Source organism: Dryobates pubescens, chromosome 15 (assembly GCF_014839835.1).
Source record: "Dryobates pubescens isolate bDryPub1 chromosome 15, bDryPub1.pri, whole genome shotgun sequence".
Classification (NCBI taxonomy): domain Eukaryota; kingdom Metazoa; phylum Chordata; class Aves; order Piciformes; family Picidae; genus Dryobates; species Dryobates pubescens.
Genome location: NC_071626.1, coordinates 7,648,152 through 7,667,918, shown reverse-complemented (window position 1 = coordinate 7,667,918; position 19,767 = coordinate 7,648,152). Strand labels below are relative to the sequence as shown.

Sequence of the window (19,767 nt, the reverse complement as noted above, 5' to 3'; positions counted from 1 at the left end):
ACTTGTTTCAGATGTCGTCTGGGTTTAGGTGTAAAGCACTTTTTGCTGTATTTCTAGAGCTTTTTAGAAGGAGGTCTCTGTAGAAGTGTATTGTGGATTTTGAAGCTATTTGTAATTTAAAACGCTTAGGCAAATCGCAGAAGATCGTTTGTATTTTCCAAGCCAATGAAGTACAAGATAGTACTGAAAATCTTGTTTTATTTAAATAGACGCTTCTTACAGAGGGATTTCTTCCCCACAGCACCCGAAGCTCTTAAATCTGCTGCAAAAATTTGCATATATAAAAATGGGTTTGCATTCTTTCGGCTGCTGGGTCCGACAAGGGACGGATGGGGAAGTGTGTTCACCGGGGAGAAAGGAAAAAAACCAAACCCAAACCAGACAGCCGAACACTTGCGGTGCCAGGCGCGGGGCGGTGCGGAGCTTGGAAGGGTCCGAGCCGGCGGAGCCCGCCGAGCCGAGCACACGCAGCCGCCGCCGGGCTCGGCGCAGGCTGCCGCTCCCCTCCCCCCTCCCCCGGTGGCTTCGGCCCTCGTCGGGACCAAATGGTCCTGCTGCCCCATGAACGCGGCATCGGGAGTTGAAGCGGGAAGGGCGTGCTGGCTTTAAAATGCTCTTGCCATATCCTAGAGTAAGAGAGCCCTTCTCTGCTTAACGGGTCTGGCGACTGATAGAATGTGGGGCAGGTACTGTGGAATGCATGCTTGCAAATGCGCGATGCTGGGTGCTACAGATGTTCTGTAGGCTGTTGCTCTCTATTCTTTCTAAAGCCCGTTTTCAAGTGCGTGTAATTAAGTGTAGCTAAGAAGCTGTGTTTTCTTGCCCCTTTTCCGTCTTCTGTGTTACTAAAAATTTAAATTCAAGTTATTTGCATCTCCCTCCAGAACCAAGCAGAAAATTAAAGGGGAATAGCTGAAGCTTGCTTTCTGAGAACAGGCTCCTCCTCCTGCATTGTAAGAGTGTGATGTAATGCTCCTTTCTGTGAGATTAAATGAAGAAAATTCTGTGTGGTGGTGTACGTTATTCTCCGTCCCTTCCTGATAGGCCTTGTACGGTGATATTTTTTGTAGGTGGACATTTAAGCAGCAGATAATTATGCAAATAATCATGTGAATGTACTTTCACATTGCAGCATGTGTGCATTGATTATGGTTGGCAGGTCAACTTTGTAAACGTACAAGGTATTTTTGTGGCCTTGCAGTCACAGAGTTAACTGCAAATAAAGGAGGCAGATTTGGATTAATTTGCTGAAAACTATCTGGCTGTCGTCACTATAGTGCTGTAGTAGTTTGTATCAGGGCTTTTTTCTCCATTGGCTAACAAATATTTGAAACTATACTACAGTGTATGAAGCTTCTCTTGGATGTTAAGCGTTTTTTTACTTTAGAGCAAGCCAATAGAAAAGAATACCGCTCGGAGTCAATATAGTGTATTTTGCCAACAGTTTTAGACTTAAAGTTGGTAATACTGGATAACCCAGTTTGCCTATAAAGTAATAAATTCTCCCTTCTTAGGGTTAATGAACTCATTGTATTCTGCCTTCCTGTTACTGGTGTGTATCTGTGAGAGCTTATTACAGAAATGTTCTGTCTCTGACCTGATGCAGCCTTCTAGCTTTTTGTTATCCAAAGCATTTTTGGCCTTAGTGGAGAACCTGGTGTAGCCAGAATATGTTGAATATACCTGTTGATTAACAGACTTAAACAGACTTTAAAATTGTTTTCAAATGCAATATGAAATAGTAGTATTCTTAGTTGTAGTACATACTAGACCAAAACATCAACTATGTAGTTTCTGTGACAGTTGCTGTAGCATACAATGGTTGAACTGAGGAAGTACAAAACCTAAATGTTGCCTTGAGTTGACAATATTGCAGGGCATAGCTGTCACAGAATCTGCACTTCAGGAACGAACCCTGTCTGTCCTGGGTGTTTTTTACCTTCATGCATTACTGTCTTGCATTACACACTTCTAAATTCTGTAAATGTTAACAGCTTGGTTGTTAGAGACATGGATTACTGGATGCTTTTTGCAACTGCTTATAGCTATAGATCCTGTCGTGGATCAAACAAAACACAATTATAGAGAATACTAGAAAATTCTAGTGGAGAGTTGGTCAAACATTTAAGTAGCTTTGTGAGACTACACCAAATAACAAGAACAAATTGAAATAATTCCTCATATAAATATGCCTTTGACCCATCAGATCTTAGTGCAGGGTGTGTTGAGTACTTTGCAGCCTGTGAAATCGTAGGATTTTAAAAGTGCAAGTCTGGGCAGTTCTAAACTGATTGCATTCAGAAAGTTCCAGTAGTACAAAGGGAACAAATAAAATAATTTTGAGTGACCTGACTTGAGTTGCAATTTCTAGATCAGTTTGAAGCTTGCAACAGAAGTGTCAAAGCACAGGAGCCTTTTTTGCTTCATTCAGGTCACAGTGATGACAGTGGGTTCGAAGCTTTATTTAATTTGTTTTCATTTTACATGTCAATTGTTACTGGTATGTACAGTAATCAAGCCCTTTCCAAAACAGACTCTTTTAGAAGGTTGAAAACTACTGCTGTAGTATGTAGCTGGCAGAGCCCTGGGAGTTTTTTTCACTACATCTAAGGGATCTTGAAAAATAATCGACAAGGAAAGCCTTATTGCCACTGAGCTTCAGTGTATAGGACTCTGCAGTTCTAATGGTGGGAGGAAATCAGGGGAAACAAGTGTCTGAAAAATTAGTATGCTTGCTTTCAGCACCCTTTTTAGCCTCTTGCTCTTCTGGTAGAAAGTAGAAAGGGGGGTGTGGGGGAGGGGGTGTGGAGTGCGGGGCAGGGGAAAAAAAATAACATTTTTAAGTCTGTACAATCTTTGCTGGCTTCTTTCAGCTAAACGTTTTGAGACTTCAGTGTCTTACTTATAGGTGGCTGAGTAGACAAGAAAGCATCCAATCTATAAATGAATCAAACCCTATATAGCAATTAGCAAATTGGTGGAAGAGAATTTCTATCCCTACCTTTCCTAGTCCCTCTGCAAAAACTTGTTGTGGCTTGCACCTCGAAGCGGAATTCTTTTCCTAGTCCTTGTAGATCTGCTTTCCGTTTGGTGACCACAGTGGAAGATGAGAAGCTAAATTTACAGCTTCTTTTGAACAGGTTTTGTTGGAATATGCACATTTGGTATTCTGTTGTCTGTTGCTTAAAAAAACCTGAGATGTTTAAGAGATTTTTTTTTTTCTTTAAAAAAAAAACCCCAAACCCTTCCTTCCTACAAGCTGTTTCAACTTGTAAAATGATTGATTTCCTGTTTAAACAGATCAAGATTTGAGGCAGGAAAGTATGTTACATAGGATTTTTACCTCTAAAAAGTAATCCTTCATGTCCTGTTAAGGCAATCAGGTGTGGGATTCTGTATTCTAGTTTTGTGTAACCTTTCTGAAACTCCTGTGAAGGGTGGTGCATAATGTTAGGGCAAAAGTAAGTCTTTTCACTTACAAGAATGTGGCAGAGGAAGCTGGTTAGATTTTGAAGGGCTAAACTTTATATATTTAGCTATAATTATTGCTGCAGAATGAATTTTATGAAGAAACACAAAATTCAGCTTAGGTGAATACAAAGCCTCTCAAAGCAAGGCAAGCGCAGTATTAATGTCAAGAAGCAGCAGCTTTAATTGCTGAAGTAGCATTTAGTTGGTCAAACAAGGTAATTAAACTTGAGTGTCAAGATAGTGCTTTTTGACCATTTCTGTATTGGGGGCAAATCTGGGGGCATTGTGGAGATATACTGAAAATATTTCTATTTTGTTTGTGTGATGGTGCCATAATTGTTTCGAAAGGCACAAGAGAAATAGTGCCTCTGTTTGTGGTGAGTTCTGTCTTCAGATATCTGTACACTTAACACTTCTGCCCAAATTCTTTTTCTCCTTTGTACATATGCATCCAACCTAAGACAATTCCTGTTCTTTTTATTTTCCAAGTGTGTATTTTGGGAGGGCCATGAATATATGCAAATTCTGGTGCTTTTTTTTATCCATATGGCCTTCAACACACGTTGGAAGGGCTTCCCAGGGCTTTATGGATGTTGGCATTATAGTTCAGGGCTGAAATGCTCTAGAATTAGTTATTTATAATTATTTCTGAAAAGTTGTGTCATGGCTGTTATAGCCTGGACAAATTAAAAGACAAACCTTCATCCTCTTTCAAAAAATTTTAGTTCCAGAATTAATTAGCCCATTGAGTCATGTGGGAAACCTAAGAGGAGGTACACTAGTAAAACATAAGATGGTCTTTTAAAGGCAGAACATGTCAAACCAAGGGTTAAATAGTATGGAAAAATGCATCTACTACAGGGACAAACCACTGAGGGGAGACTTGTTGAAAACTGAAGCTGAACCCAAAACCTGGTTTGAACTTGAGCAGAACATTGTCTTAATTTCTGAATTGAATAAGTGGTTTTTAGAGAAACAATGGCAAAATTACTTCTAGTAGTCTCAGTATTTTTTTTCCTTTTGTAAGCACAACATTTGTTACACAGCACAATCACAAGCTATTGTCCATTGCTAATTTTGTAGTGGCTGTTGGGCACAGCCTCCACACCACGTACATGAGAACATGCAAAACTTCAGCTGCAGTGAGGCTGCTGGAATTTTTATTTTCTTTTAAACATGTGTGCACCATAGCCTTTATAGGTTTTGAGGTTTTTGGGCTAGTTGACCTGTATGAAAACAGGAAGAGTTAAATATATATATCCTCCTAATTGCACTTAACCATTAATTAGTTGAGCTCAATTGTCCCATTTTACATGTGCTCTGTGGCAAATATACACAAGTTTGTTGTCATCATGGTTCAGTCTCTATTTGTGAGTTTGGCTATGCCTGAGCCATCCAGTTCTCTAGAGTTCAGTGTCCTGTGTCGTTTAAACCTTTATGTGGTCCATATTGCTTGCATTTTGCCCCCCCCCTTGTTTAAATGTTACTGTTTGTAGTGGAAGACATTGCAACAATATTTGAGTCCCAATGTGAGAGAGTTCATATTCTTGTTGCAGCTTCTGTATTAGCATTTATGTTTTTAATAGTATATAATTTCATGGTTCTAATTCAGTGTTGATACTCTGGATATACTTGTCTACAAAACAGCTTTCTTTGGTAGGAGGGTTACTACTACTGAGAGCTTGCATCAACTAAAACGAGACCGGTACATTCTGATACATCACTTTGCTGGCTAAATATACAGCATGTTTACGCTCAGTCTTTTGCTGAACGATTCATAAGGAGGATGCTTTAATCACAACATAAAACCAAATTTTGATATTTTAATGCTTGGAAATGCTAATTTGGTAACTTTTGCTGGATTTGTTCCAAAATAATAAATATAAACTGAACAAACAACAAAAAACCCAAACCACAAACAAACCAACCCACCACCACCAAAATCCCAAACTAAATATGAAATTATTTTAAAACCATGTCAAAGTGGTTAGAAAGTGCAGTGCATGGCAGTAAAGGATATCCTATTTAGGTTAGGCATGTGTCATTCTGTATGTAGCTCTGTTTTTCTTTGTGGATGTCATTACAAGTTCATGTGCACTGGTTGGGATCTAAATGGTGACTAGGTTCAAAGTGCCTGTAAAAATACTTGGTTAACCTGAAGTAAAACCCCCAAAGCTTTTTCCAAACCTAGTGTAAAAGAAGGCTCCACCTCGTGCTATGGAAGTCAGTTATGGCAATATCCGCTGACATTTTACATTAAGTAGCCTGCCTTGTGTTAGTGTTAAATTTTCCTTTCCTTCACAGGTAATGTTCAGATTTCTGTTTAATACATCTCAACCTGACCAAATGATGTTGAGAAAGTGGACAAGGCATTAGGATTGTTTTTCTTTGATTTCATCTTTACCTGTGTCCTGTAATTCTGTTCAGAGCAGATCTGGAGTGGCCTTGCAGGAATGCTTGCTAACCAATATTACTGGCATTGCTGTAGCATTGGCGAGTGCTGCTTCTGATAGAAACACAGTGATGGGAGTGATGTAAGAAACTAAACCCAAAATCTCTCTAGGTAAAGGTTTAATCTTTACAGTAAGGTGTTCAGATGTACTTCTTCATGGTGGTATTTCTCCAACTTTCTAGGGTTTAATGAGCAAGTAATGTTTTGAAAACCACTGGATTACAGTGGCAAGCTTTAGTAAATGACCTAGGATTGGATAATCCTAACTCTTACATGCAGGTAATTTTTTCAGCTGTTCAAACCAGTTTAGTCCCATTTGTGGAACAGTTACAAATTTGGATTTAGCCTCCTCATCTCTGCATGGTAGCTGTTTTGGAACAGCTGTTTAGATGAAGTCCTTGAGTGACTGCTTTTATCACAAAATAATATGGTCTTCTGCTGTATTGTTAACTGGGTGACAGTTTTTGTTTATATTTACCAGTTTCTATGGTTAAGACATCCAATCTTTAAACTCACAACATTAAATAAATTCTATGTCCTGTTACAGGAAAATTGTAGTAAGTGTGTTCTTTGCAGGTTTTAGGTGAAACAAGATGGAAAAAGGCAAATGTAGGTAGAGGCTAAACTTGGAGAGTCTAGGGTCTACACTGACAGCTTAATGTACCATAAAGATAACCTTTGCTTACTTTAACTGTCACTCTGTGGCTAGGCCATGAGTAACTGAACAGGTTAACTTTTGGAAAGTTACTCTGTCTACATAAAGTTTTGGGGAATGGATTTTTCCAGGAGTGGATTTAAAGGCAGCTGTAGTGTTTTAAAGGTAGTGAGCTGTATTTGCATGACTGGATCACTGAAGCTGGGAAAAGCTGAGGTTAGCTAGTGTCAGTCTCCATTGCATTCTGCTTCAGTCTAGATAGTGTGAAGCCGAAGTCTCCCACAATGCACTTGTCATGTATAGGTCAGCTTAAGTTTATGTGGTCTTTTACTTAAGAAAACATCTTTCAAATGATGTTTCAGTTAGTGCTAGGTAGTTTGGCTAAGCTTAAACCCATTTTCCCCCCTTCACATTCTTAGGTCATTTTTTCATTTTTTAACTGAACTATGAATTGCTTTATATAATTTTACCTTAAGTATTGTGTGCCCTGCACATTTAAAGTTAAGTGATTAAAAACTGGCCTCATCACTGGCTTGGTGGGTTAATAAGAAGGCTGTAAGTTGTTCTGTTTAATTCTAGCTGATAACTTGATTTTAGTTTTTTTCATCTTCTTTTTTTAGCAAACACTGAAATTATTTTCAAACTTACTCATCTTTTGGTATTTATGTATCATGTGTATATGCATCTCTTGGGTGTGCATGTTGGTAGTTAATGTGTTTAGAAACTATTAAGTATCAGCTGACATGCAGGCACTTACTGGTGGGCCTTAGGCATAAAAACTGTGGTAAAAGTTGCTCTCAAACACAGTTAAAGTTGTCGGATTTGTTTTGGATTGGTTGGTTTTGGTTTGGTGTTGCAAAGCCTGCAGAAAGCAAGTGGTGTTCAGTAAGGTAAGTGTACAGATTCAAGAGGACCAGCAGAGAAATAGAGAAGCTCTCTGAAGGCCACACAGAAAGTCAGTGGCAGAGCCAGACTTGAACTCAGAAGTTCCTGGCTTGTGGCCTGGAGCTGAAGCCAGTGATACACAGCTGTACTGAATTGTGAATAGAATGATGCTTTATTTTTCCTTTCTGACTTCATGGGAACAAAGCAGATTTAACTAAAATGATAATGGGGATAAAAAGAACTGTGTATTTCACCTCTTTCAGAACTTCAAATGTTAGAAGTTCCGTTTGGTGTTAAAATTTGTATGCAGCAGTTGTGGATTTCCACTTGCCAGGGACTATGATTAATGTAGCTGGGTCATGAAATGTAACAAATGATAGTGCAGTGTCTTGAGGTCAGACTAAGGGTTTTTGCTGAAGGTAGAGGAATTCGGGGCTTAAAAGGTGCTCTGCATGCTACCTAGAGAAAAATGAATGCTTAAAAGGAATTTCCTGAGAAGTGCAGGATTTTCTTTGAGGTTTTAAAATAGAAGTGAAAACCTAGTTTAGAGGCAATCTTTCTGAAGTAACTGTTTATTAAACTGAAAATCACATGCTGTATTTAACACTCAAGTTTTTAATGAGGCTTTAAATGGTATTATCCTTCAGTACAGTATGAAAGGAGAGAAAAGCTGCTATAGGTTCAGTGTCAGGTTTTTTTCCTTTTTCCTTTCTAATGTAAAAACTTAGCTTTGAGTAACTTCCCCTGAGTGTATGGGTAGTTTTGATTATTTGAAGAGTTCTCTTTAAGGGGGTAAGTTTTGGTCTAAAATATAAAATGAGCATCACCATTTCAAGTTACTTTTCCATAAAAATCTTGGCAGTGATTTAAATCCATTGTCATAGTCAGTGGAGGTTGCTTTTCCTAGTCAATGGAGGTTGCTTTTCCTAGTCAAAAGTTCTAAGCTCTAGCAGCATACTGGAGTGGTTTTGTTCCACAGGTACACTTGCTTTAGCTGTGCACCATTTCTGTCAGGATGTATGCAAGTGTAACATAAGGGTGTTTTCCTCTGTTATGAACATGGAACCTAGTTAGAGCAAACAAGCTAAAAACCCCCAAACAGGCACAAAATACATGAGTGCTTTACTAGGAAGTTATTTTAATTTTGTCTGTTGAAAATAACAAACATGCTAGATAGTTCCAAGAAGACTTCCAAATATAGAAAGCTTAACAATAGAATAGTTCACTTCTGAGGGGTTGAAATGCTTGAGCCCTCATTTCTCCTTTCTCCCCCAAGCTACAACAGTGGCTCAGTGTCTCTTGGCATGTGTAGTGTGCCTCTACCTCACTGTTCAGACTGCTGTGCACTGTACTGAGTGGAGCGCATTTTGAGGCTGCATCTAGAGCTTTCCACTTGTAATTAATGAAAATAGTAATTTGAGCATTAGTGGTGTACTTTTTTACTAGCTGTCTTTTATTATGCACCCTACTAACCAAGCCAGATGAAAAATCCTTTCTGAGTTTCCCTTTCAGTTGCAGCTCTTTGTGTGGTTTGGGCCTCTGATGATGTTTAACTGGATGTCCATCAGGTTTGCTGTTGAAGCCTGGGCCACTTCAGAGGTTGACATTTTTGTGGCAGTTCTTGGTTTGTTTACCTATTACAGATGGTAATACGCTGTAACTAAATTGTATAGTTCTTTCTAGCATGTCTTCCAGAAATATTGTAACCATACAGTGATGAGTAGCTGAGTTGCTACTCAGTCACCACCTGGAACAGTATTATGGGCTAGGTTCTTGTGATGGTGCGTGGGAGACCCACGTGAGCTTGTTTAATTCTGAGGTGTGCTGCCCCCTATTTGAAGTTGGTAGTGATAGCTTCAGAGGCAGAGTAAAGTTCTCCTTCCTCTCTTTAAAACAACATGTTAGTTAAGAGCAAGCTTATGAAAGGTCAGTTTAAGTCATGGTTATGTTTCCAGTGTGGTGTCCAATGAAAAAAATTTAAACACCCTTTTAATGCCCTTAGAGCATAAGGAAAAAAGTGACTCTTCATACACTTCCTCCTTTCAGTTGGGCACATGTAAATTACACTGACTATCATAAGTCCAGCTGGCACTTCTAGCATAGCATATGATTTGATTAAAGCCAAAGGTCTGGTGCTTCACCTGAAATTGGGAATTTTAAATGCTTGTGTGATTTCTGTATCACTTTTACTGGAAGGTCATGTTAATCCTTTTTGCTAGGTAGCACTGACCATTCTTTTCAATGTGGTGGCTTCATAGATGATTTGCACTGGCAGTATGCACGGAAGCATCAATAAGCTGACAAATTAGATTTGAGGTTCTAGTGTTTAAAGGGCTTTTCTTTCAGCAGGAAATAGTCTCCCACATCAGCTTACGCATTTTAACCTTCAACTTTTAATAGCAGCAAAGAGTTGACCTGTCTTTGTGCAGAGCCACCTTTCTCAAAGAGGATAGAGAGGAGGTTTAACTGAATACATTAAAGTCTGGGGGGGGTTGTGGAACAGTGCATATCTTACATTCCTGTCACAAAATCATACAGTAGAGCCTGAAAAACGAACTTGCTCTGTTCCACACTTGTGTGCATTTTATCAGTGGTAGATAGGAAGAGATAGCTGTTAGCTGAAGACAGGAGGAGTCTTCAGATCTGCTGTCAGCAGAAGTAAAAATGATGTTTGACTCTTGAAACATGGAACTTTTGTGAGTCTGTATGCTGAGTGCTTTAAGTGGGTTTGATGTGGCTATTTCTGTTAGGACTGATGCTAAAAAAGTGTGTTTTTAACCACTGAGAAGTAAAGAATGCTCTCTTGAAAACCATAGTATCTGTAAATTTTATACATTTCTGTGTCTCATGATGTCATTGCTGAACATGACAACAAGTACTTGGTTTTCATTAAAAATAAGATACTGCTTTTGCATAATTCAAGAAGGCAAAAATTACCTAGAAGGAGCAAACACAACTTGGCATGAGAATTCAACAAGACAAATCAGCTTAGTCTTGGAACTTCAGGAACCTGTTGAATGGTAAATTTCACTCATCACTGAAACTTCTGCCTGAGTTTTTTCCCGTGTGACTTGACAGTTTGCTGTGTACCATTCTGGTGGTGCTCCTTTGTAACCTTACGTGGCAGTGCCATGGTTTCCTCATTTTAGATGCTTTCTTGGCTTGCCTTTCACTTTACAATTTATTTCACTCTTCCAGAGCAGAAAAATGGAGTGGTGTAGGTCTGGAAGATAAATCATAGCCATGTTGTGTGTAGTTTGCAAAGTCCTGTCATCTTAGAGGTTTTTTTATATTGAAGAACTTTTTGATGTGAATTTCCATGTATTCAAGAACATAAGCTTTCTGAAATAGACATTATTGAGCTGACTTAGTTTTCAAGAGAAATTTCTTCTTTGATAGTAATATATATTTGTTTTAGTGGTACTTTCTTCTTGAGTATGGATGACCACTGGATATTTTCTTTTTTAATCAGGACACCTATCCAGTCCTCTGATATATTTACTGGTTTAAAAATTGTGTAATTTATCTTACAGTACTGTATTAAAAAGCAAGGTATTTTTAAGTGGGATTGAAGTCAGAAATTGATCTGGTACTGTATCTGTGAATGACATAAGCAGCAAGTTAAATTCATCACTTCAGCTGTAAATTACCCTTCCTGGAAAGAGAGAAGAAATGGTAACCCTCAATCAAGATTTCAAAAGTCTTGTCTTCTGCACTCAAGTAGGAAAAGCTCTCAGATGAGTGACTGCTGAGATATTGGGCAGGCACCAATTCCACAGAAATAACAGCATAGTTAAAAGAAATTCTTTCCCTTGTCCTTAGTTTAAACAAATGCCTGAGGATACAGCAAACTGTTTTCACTGAAACTTTCTAATGTCTTTGTTTAAGATACAAGGAAGTGATTGTTTATTTAGCAATTAGTAAGAGTTTCATGTCTAGACTAGGTGGTTTAATCTATGCTTCATTTCCAGGAGGCATGAAATAAAGTTAACTTTTAAAAAACACCACCACAGCTAAGGACTGGTGCACAGTATCAGGACTACCAAAATGGATGAAATAAACATCATGTCAGATTATTAAATCTGAGAGGTGGCAATCGGCTCTGCCTATTTCTGATTATTTCTTAAAGTTGCTTTTGTTTCTACTTCATAACCATTGTGGCTGGTTAATTTTAAATAGGCTGCTAAACAGGTATGAGAGGCCTGAAGAATGCTGTTTTCTTCTGTTCCTTCTGGAATGAAGAAGAGCCATTTTTACATTTTTCTAAGTTATTACTATATAGATGTCTCAGGTCATCTGCACAGATCACAAGCAAGATGTGCCACTCCATTTAGCAATGGTTGTGTTTCCCCATTGATATCTGGCAGGCATGGGATTTAGGATGACAGTACTGCATTGTAATGCAGCGGCCACTACTTGTGTTAGTTCTGTTCCATGGATTCCAGCAACTTTCTGGTTGGTTGCCTTCCCTCCCCCCACCTCTTTTTAGCTAAAATATGTGAATAAACAGTAGGATTTCTAGAGTTAACCATGGTGTTCACTCTTGATTATAAAATAGATTGTCTCCTTACAAATGTTTGTCATTAGACAGTTATGGTTTTCTCTGACCTTAAAAAGCCCTTGACTGAATTTCTGCTATCCTTGATAATGCCTCCTATGGAGAACTCGGAACTATGTCTTTCTAGGCATAGCTTGCCAACAACCAAGTTAAACTACTAAAATCTAGACAGCACTACCTCCAAAAACAACCCAGCAAAACCCCCACCTCACAAAAAAATAATAGTAAGATGTTTACTTAGAAATAGTTGTGGGTTTCTGTTGTATCGGTTAAAAACAGGAGCAGTGAGACATCCATGAGTATAAAATGCCATGAACTTTCAAACAGGCACTGTTGCACTTCTGTGTAAGCATTGTGCCAGTGCATTGTGCTTGTAGACAGGAAAAAAAGGGAATGAGGGTTTTTTCTTTGCTGTGTCTGTAAACTGTCTTTATTACCTTTCTGAAGTCTATTGCACGTGTTTCCCTAGGAGATACCTAAATCAGAAGGAATATTCCTTGGTGCACAGTCGTACCATAAAATGGAGAGCTAGGATATAATTGCTTAGAAATTTAATGTCAGGATTTAGAATGAATGATTTAAGAATTTGTTCTTCATGAGGAAAGAAGGGTGCACAAGCAGTGTCAACTAAAGTGTTCTGCAATTATTCTTCAAAAACACAACAGCAATTTGAAGTCTTTGAAATTTAGGAAAGTGCCTGTGTGTTCTTCCTGTGGTTTCTGACAGCATCCTGGACAAGTAACAAATCACTAGGTTCCAGAGAATGGTTGTATGATACTTCTAATTCACAACAGTGATCAGTGGTCCATGTGAATAATTGGAGATTGGCAAAATCTCTAACTGGTTCTATGTAACCAAGGAGTGCAAGTGGTGTCTGTTGATGCTGTATTCCTTGATGAGGATATTTGGTTCTTTCTGCCATCTTGAGTAATCATTTTTGTGGAATGACAGATCAAAATGATCATGTCATATCTGCCCTCAAAACTGAAGTGATTATATGAGGAGACAAGTTTGGAGAGGCCTTGAATTTTTTGGCTGCCTAAGAAACTGCACAGGGAGGGATTATTAGTTACTTGTGGTTCAAAACAAGTCATGTCTTGCACCTGTGCTGTGGTGGTGTTTTCGGGTTTTTTTTCCTGTTTCCTTCACATAGCTTCTTTACAATTCCCTAGCTTTCATTCTGTGTGCCAATGAATAATTTCAGCTTACATCTTAATTACGAGTCATGATGTGAAGTATTGAGTTATGAAGTTTTGAATAATCGATCTCCCTTCCGAATGGGAAATGGCTAATGAAAAGGAGGGGCCAGCTGGTTGCAGTACGAAGGGTGAGACGCCTGCATCTGGCAAACGCACGCTTCTGTACCAGGCTCTGCAAAGAATCTGTGCTTAACATTGGAAGTTTTACAAAGAGACAAACACTGTTATTTTTTCAGTGCCCCAGAGGTCTTGGTGCTTTAAAAGTAGATACCATCTCACATGCCTCTTTATTTTGAGAAGACTGCACTGGAGCGTGTATCAGATTCCTTAGTGAAACCCAAACCTTTCATTTATTCACTTAGAGTTTTACGACCAAGTGTCATGTTTTGGCCTTCAGAATGTCTGTGGCAATGCAGCAGGGAGAGGGGACTTAATGCACTTGTGATTTACCGGGTTGCTTGAGTGGAGTATGCCGTCTGTCATCTTCACTGAGGCTTTAATGAGACCTGATCCCTGCCTTTCTGCCTTAACAGCAGATGCAAGCCACAGAACAAGAGTGCATGGTCTGCTAACAGAATTACTCTCTTCAGCGTCATGTATTCATCTTACAAATATCACTCCATCAGATGAATGGCGGTTGAGCATCTGATTCTATAAACTACTTAAAGGAAACAGCTGACAATTAAATTTCTGAAGATAATTCTTATCAGTGTTTAAATCTTCATACAAAAGTAGGGAAGGAAGAAGGTTATATTAGCTTGTGTGTTGTAAAGACTATATCTTAAAATGCATGCCACAGTTGATGTGACAGGACCAGTCTGCTTTAATTATTGGCTTAATGTGGTAAATGTATTTAACCTTTTTTTGTTGTGAAACACCTGGCTTCACATTTAGTACTGCTGTTTTACCACATTTTAGTTTTTCATCATTTGTTATTACCCTATAAGCAACAAATGCTAAATAGTAGCCTTATGAAACAAGGGGGGTTAGTAGTGCGGTGTTTACTTTATCTCTGTAGCACTGTCATGGCAAGTCCTGGCTGTTGTTGTTTTCCGTGGAGTGTTGAGGAGTTGAAGTCCAACCATAATCTGTAACAGTGTAGTCTGAATTCCTTTCTTCCTCTACCTATGGTCCTTCATGAGAGGAGATTGCTTATGAAAGGTCTCTTAAAAGTCAGAATGTGCTGCAATACAATTACATGTTTTGCGTGGGATGTCTATGTAATATTAGTTAAAAGCTGGGAATCTGCTTTGTCTAATACATAAAACTCTACTGAGAACAAAGTACACTGAAAAATATTTTCAATGAGTAGAATTAAAGCATAAACTTGGAAATAATGTGTTCAAATAGAAGGATCCACATATCTCTGCTTTTCCAGACTTGGAGAATTCCCTGCTTAAATAGTTGTCTGTAGTAGATCTGCTTGTCTGGAGAGCATACATTACTGCCACTGTTCACATAAAGCTTCTGAGGCTGCAGACTTAACAGGTTGCTCCCTTTTTGCTTCCAAGTACACTTGCACGTATCTCAGCAGTATTTGATCTTGAACATGGGTCGTACTGCTAATTGGCAACTAATTGGCAACTACTTGACCGGGACCTTCAAGACTTTGTTGGAGGCTGGGTAACTGTTTTAAACAAGGAAAACTCAAAAACTTTGGGCCTGTTGATTTCCAAAGAATTACTAGGAGGAAGGGTTGGAACACTATTTACTGAAGCCTAGCTATTAAATCTTACCAGTCCTCTGCTGAAGGCCTAATGTTTGAATGATAGCTTAAACAATATTAACTTGCTGTTGTCCCATGTAAGAGGGAACAAAAATTGCTTCCTGTCATACAAGCCATGTATCAAATAAAATACTAGTTTGTTTTTTTTTCCTTCTCCAGGTTTCTGCTGTCAGAGAACTTGAGATAAAATTGCAAGAGTGATACATGCATTCACTGTCCAGAGAGTGAGCTCCTACTGCTACAGTATATCATTTTTAAAGGCTAAAAAAACCCCCCAGCACCTAGATGCTGGCATTCGTTCCATAGTCAGAACTAAATCATGTGTTGCAGTTACAACCACAGAAACCTGATTTTCTTTCAGCCAACTTTGTCGATCATCATTGACTCTTGGTATTTTGTTGGGAAGCAACACTTCTGTTGGAACTTTTTAAAAATAAGCAGAAAAATAAACCCCCACCCACAAACCAAACCAACCAAAGACAATAACAACCAAACAACAGAACCAACCTAACAACCCCCCCAAAAGCTACTGGACTTAAATATGAGTTATTTTTCAATTAATTTCTTTATGGGCATTTTAACAGCAAAGGTCCCCTCTTCTGACACAGGGTTGATGGTGAAGTGAATCTGCAAATGTCTTTAGTTCAGCTTGATTTGTTCTGTTGTAGATAACAGTAGGCTTTCTCCAAAGCAGAAGTATTTTTTGCAGTCGCATTAGCATCAGATTCTCAAATGGAATTTAGAAAGGAATATTTGCAGGAGTTCAGAGCTTGTCACCCTTGGGGTCATTTCAGTAGATTAACAGGAATTTTGAAAAATTAATCTCTTGTCACTGAAGCCTGCAAATGTGGCACCCCATAAAAACACATCAGCGTATGTTAGCATGATTGTCTTTCACGCTGGAACTATTGAGCGCTACAGATTAGCGTCTCCTGTTAGTTCTGTGATAGGTTTATTTAAAGGAATAAATAATTGCAAAGGAGTAGTGTTTGTAGCAGGTCAAGTGTGAATGTGTATTAAGTTGTAAGATCACTGAAGTACTTAAGTGGTGGCTGCAATATCGCTTGCTGAAAACACTCAAATATTACTCATAAAGGTTGTTTATGTGAGAGTGATACTGAGTTCTTAAGACAAATTGCTGTTTTGTTTCTTGAATGTCTGAAGAGCATGATTGAATTCAGGGGCTTGAATTCATATTTGAATTGTCTCAATTTGATATTTCTGGCTGATTTTGTAGGTATACCACAGAATATCACACTTACACCTGTGCTCTCTAAGGAAAGTCACCAGACAAGAAAAACAGAATTTTACCCAAAAATATCAGGATTTTTTTCCTTTGGAGGAAACCAAACCTAGTGTCTTCATGAGAATGCTGCCTGACATTTAGTGTGGGGATTTTTTTTAAGGGCTTTTTTTTTCCCCAGGATTGAGCATGACTGAGGCTTTAGAGTAATGTATTGGCAATCAAGAGCTGTTCACATCACATTTGGAGTATTAATTATGTCCTTGTTTCTACTGGAGTGCTCCTTAATGACAAGAGCCATTTGTTCTCCATACTGACTTGTCCTGTGACTTTGAGCACAGGTTATTTATTCTTGGCTTGGGTTTACTCACGTGCAGCATTAAGTTTTACATAATTCTTAGCGTTGTTGCAATGCTTAATTAATATTTGTAAAGACCTCTGACATCCTGTGATGAAAGGAGCTGCCCAAGTGTTCAGTAGTGGTATTATTTTATTAGAGAAGATACAGGAGGAGTCAGGAGGAATCCAGTTTTTAATTCATAGTGAGCAGTGGAGTCATACCATAACCTTGAGCAGGTCATGTAGTCTTTTGTTTTGTAACATAGCCTGGGAAAGCTCTGTGTTGTGTGGCATGTGTTATTAAATATCATCCTTCCCTCTCTTAAGTCAATTCTAGATAGGGGATGAAAAGAAAAAAAGCATGCAGCTTCACTCAGCTGCTGAGCATAGCTGGTATGCCTTAAGGAATCATTAAAAGTAGCAGAGGGTGAGAAAGTAGTGGATGTAGCAGTTGAACTTTAGAGTCAGCATCAGAATTTGTAATCTAGTCTTAGGCCAGACTGAGTTTTTGCCTGTTGCAGATCTTATTTGAGTTCAGGATATGCTGTGCTTAGCTGAGGCCTCACTGAGAAGTGTATGGAATCTGTATCGCACTCTAAGAACTCGCTCATTCCCTAATCCGTGGTGTTTAACTGGCAAACAAGTTCTTTCTTCAGCCCGAATACTGTCTGTATTTGAGCTTTGTGATTGCCAAGATTGATAATCAGCTCTTATAGCATCTAGTCCTGGTCTATTACATAACAATGAACGTATCAATCTCTTGTGTGGTTTTCCCTCGTGAGAGAGGAAGGTTATGGTTATGTGCTGTCATTAAAGTTAAAGATACTGATGAACTTTTGGAAAGTATACATCTGTCTAAGACTTAGCCAGCTAACAATTTATCTAATTATATAAGGTGCAGTAGCGTGAAATGAAGTTACGCCTCATGCATGCAAGTGTGAGGTTTCATTATTATATTTCACATAAGATGCTGCATCTGCACACAATGCATAAATATGTGTTAAAACAAGGGGCTTCAGAACTGTTATTTCAAGTATTTTAGGAGGGAACCAACTTGCAAGGCATAGCTGAATATGGCTGCTGGTTTGTGCATATACATTATGGTGGAATCAAATTTAAATGACCTGTATTTTTGTCATGCCTTATTGCAGTCTGGTGTCGTTGCTGGGGATTTTTTTGCTTGCCTTTAGTCCTGCTGCAGCTCTCAGCTGGTGTAAGGATGCAGAGAAATAGTGTTTGTCTGTTTTGAGGATAAACAATGGTTTGTTGTCTTCAAGAACAGCAATTACGGAAAACCCCTCAGTCTTCAGATAATGCTAGTTACAAGTCTTAATTTATAGAGCCTGCTTACAGGAATGGAATATCAAGAATTTACCTACCCAACAACCCCAGCTAAGTATACTGACCATACTCAGTATGGACCAGTAATCTGGCAGGCTTTGTACTCGTGGTTTTTTTGTACCCCCAAAATACGTTACTTCCTTTTCCTTCTGCCCTTAATTTAGACTTCCTGATACAGATCATGACAGTTCTGAAACACTGTAACTGAGTATTTGCAGGAAGCAGCTGAGTGAATTTTCTTACCTGTTAAAAATAAATACTGCCTAAGGCAGTAACTGGAGTAGAAAACACAAACCTTAAATACCTTTGCCAGGGGAAGCTGAGCGAGCTAAGAGTTGTTTTTTTTTGCAATGTATTGGCAGTTCAGGCAACCTTAACGTGCTGGTTCTTCAAGCTTGGCCTTACAACAGATGAATAATAACTTTGTGTGCAAAACCTTGTTCTTAACTTCCCACTGATAAAGTTAAATACATTCTCGCTTTAGTCTTTTGATTTAGTGTAATTAAAATAATTACTTACAGTTTGATAAATGTTATTTTCATTACTGCAGTGCCCTGGAGGACTGTATATGGAAAATTTTACAGTATTATACAGATCTAGAGATACGTAGCATGCTTGTCTGGCTATTAATTAATGTATACATAAAGTGTTTTGGTTTTTACAGAAAGTGACTTTAGAGTATTTCTTTGGAAACTGAATAGAAGTAAACAACCAGATTGCTTATAAAATGATGTATAAATTACACCATTCTGATGCTGGGGGGGTATCCTTATAGTATCCCCAGGCAGGTAGAATTCCAAGCATTTCATCGTTAAGTGGAAGCTGCTTTTGAGCAACATGTTTGAGTTAGGGCTCGCTGGGGTGTTTCCCCGCCCCAAGTAATTTAACTGTCACTAAATAGAAACTGCTTGAATCATACCTGTATTTCAGTTTATTTTTTTCTTACTCCCTGCTTTTAGTGCCATACCACAAAAATTAAGAAAACCTCAAATATTATGGACTGTGTTAAACTACAGCAACACTGTAATATGGTATTACCTAATGTTTATTTCCACCCTCCCCTAAAATGTTGTCCTCCATCTAAATAATTTGGGTCCTTTCTGGGCTGGCTTGTAGATCTCATCTTCTTATGATCAAGAAACACAAATAAAAATACCAGTCATAATGCAATTGATGTTAAAGCTTGGTTTTAATTTGGTTCCTTCTGCTGTCAAAGACTCTGTATGATCCAGTTTCTTAATGTCTGCATGGCCTGTGCAGGTGCCACAAATAATGCTCTGTCAGAAAAATATTTCGTTTAATGAAATTATATTATACTTTTTCAGTATTCTTTCTGAAATGCCACATTCTGACATTAAAACAAATGTCATAATTGTGTGTACTGTGGCATAGTTACCATAGCAAATAGATTAGTTTCTTGTGACTTTTTTAGTGTTAAAAAAACAATTCTATTCGTGGCATCTAAGACAGACGTTTCAAATCTAAGAAGGTACAGAGCTGCTTTTGTTAGAGCACACCATAGTCAAGAGTTAAATCACTATTTAACTGCAATCAGAAGATAAGCAGTAAGCAGGTTTTTTTAAGAGCACTTTTCATACGTACCTGCAAGAATGTGTTACTAAGGTGGTCGTAATGCTCGTCAGCTTCACTTGAGTCACAATTTGTAACCCGTTCAAAGCCCCAGTGAAGCGTTGGGAAAGCTGCCAGTAGAGCTTGATTTGCAGAGTTACCTGCACTGTAAAATGCAGTGCTGCACTGGTACAGACACCTCAAGTGAAGGGTAGCTCATTTATGGGTTTCTTCTGCAGAAGACATGTCTGTAATTAGTTCCCTGCTTACTGGACCGTTAAGAAGATAAATGCTTGTTTGTTGTAAGGTGGTGTTTTCTCTGAAGGACC

General features: G+C 38.5%; 1 protein-coding gene across 10 annotated transcripts in view; it reads left to right on the top strand.

Moving 5' to 3' along the window:
• Positions 1–19,767, top strand: part of TNRC6B (trinucleotide repeat containing adaptor 6B) — a 122,411-nt gene that overhangs the window by 49,853 nt on the left and 52,791 nt on the right. The gene's annotated exons all lie outside the window — the stretch shown is intronic.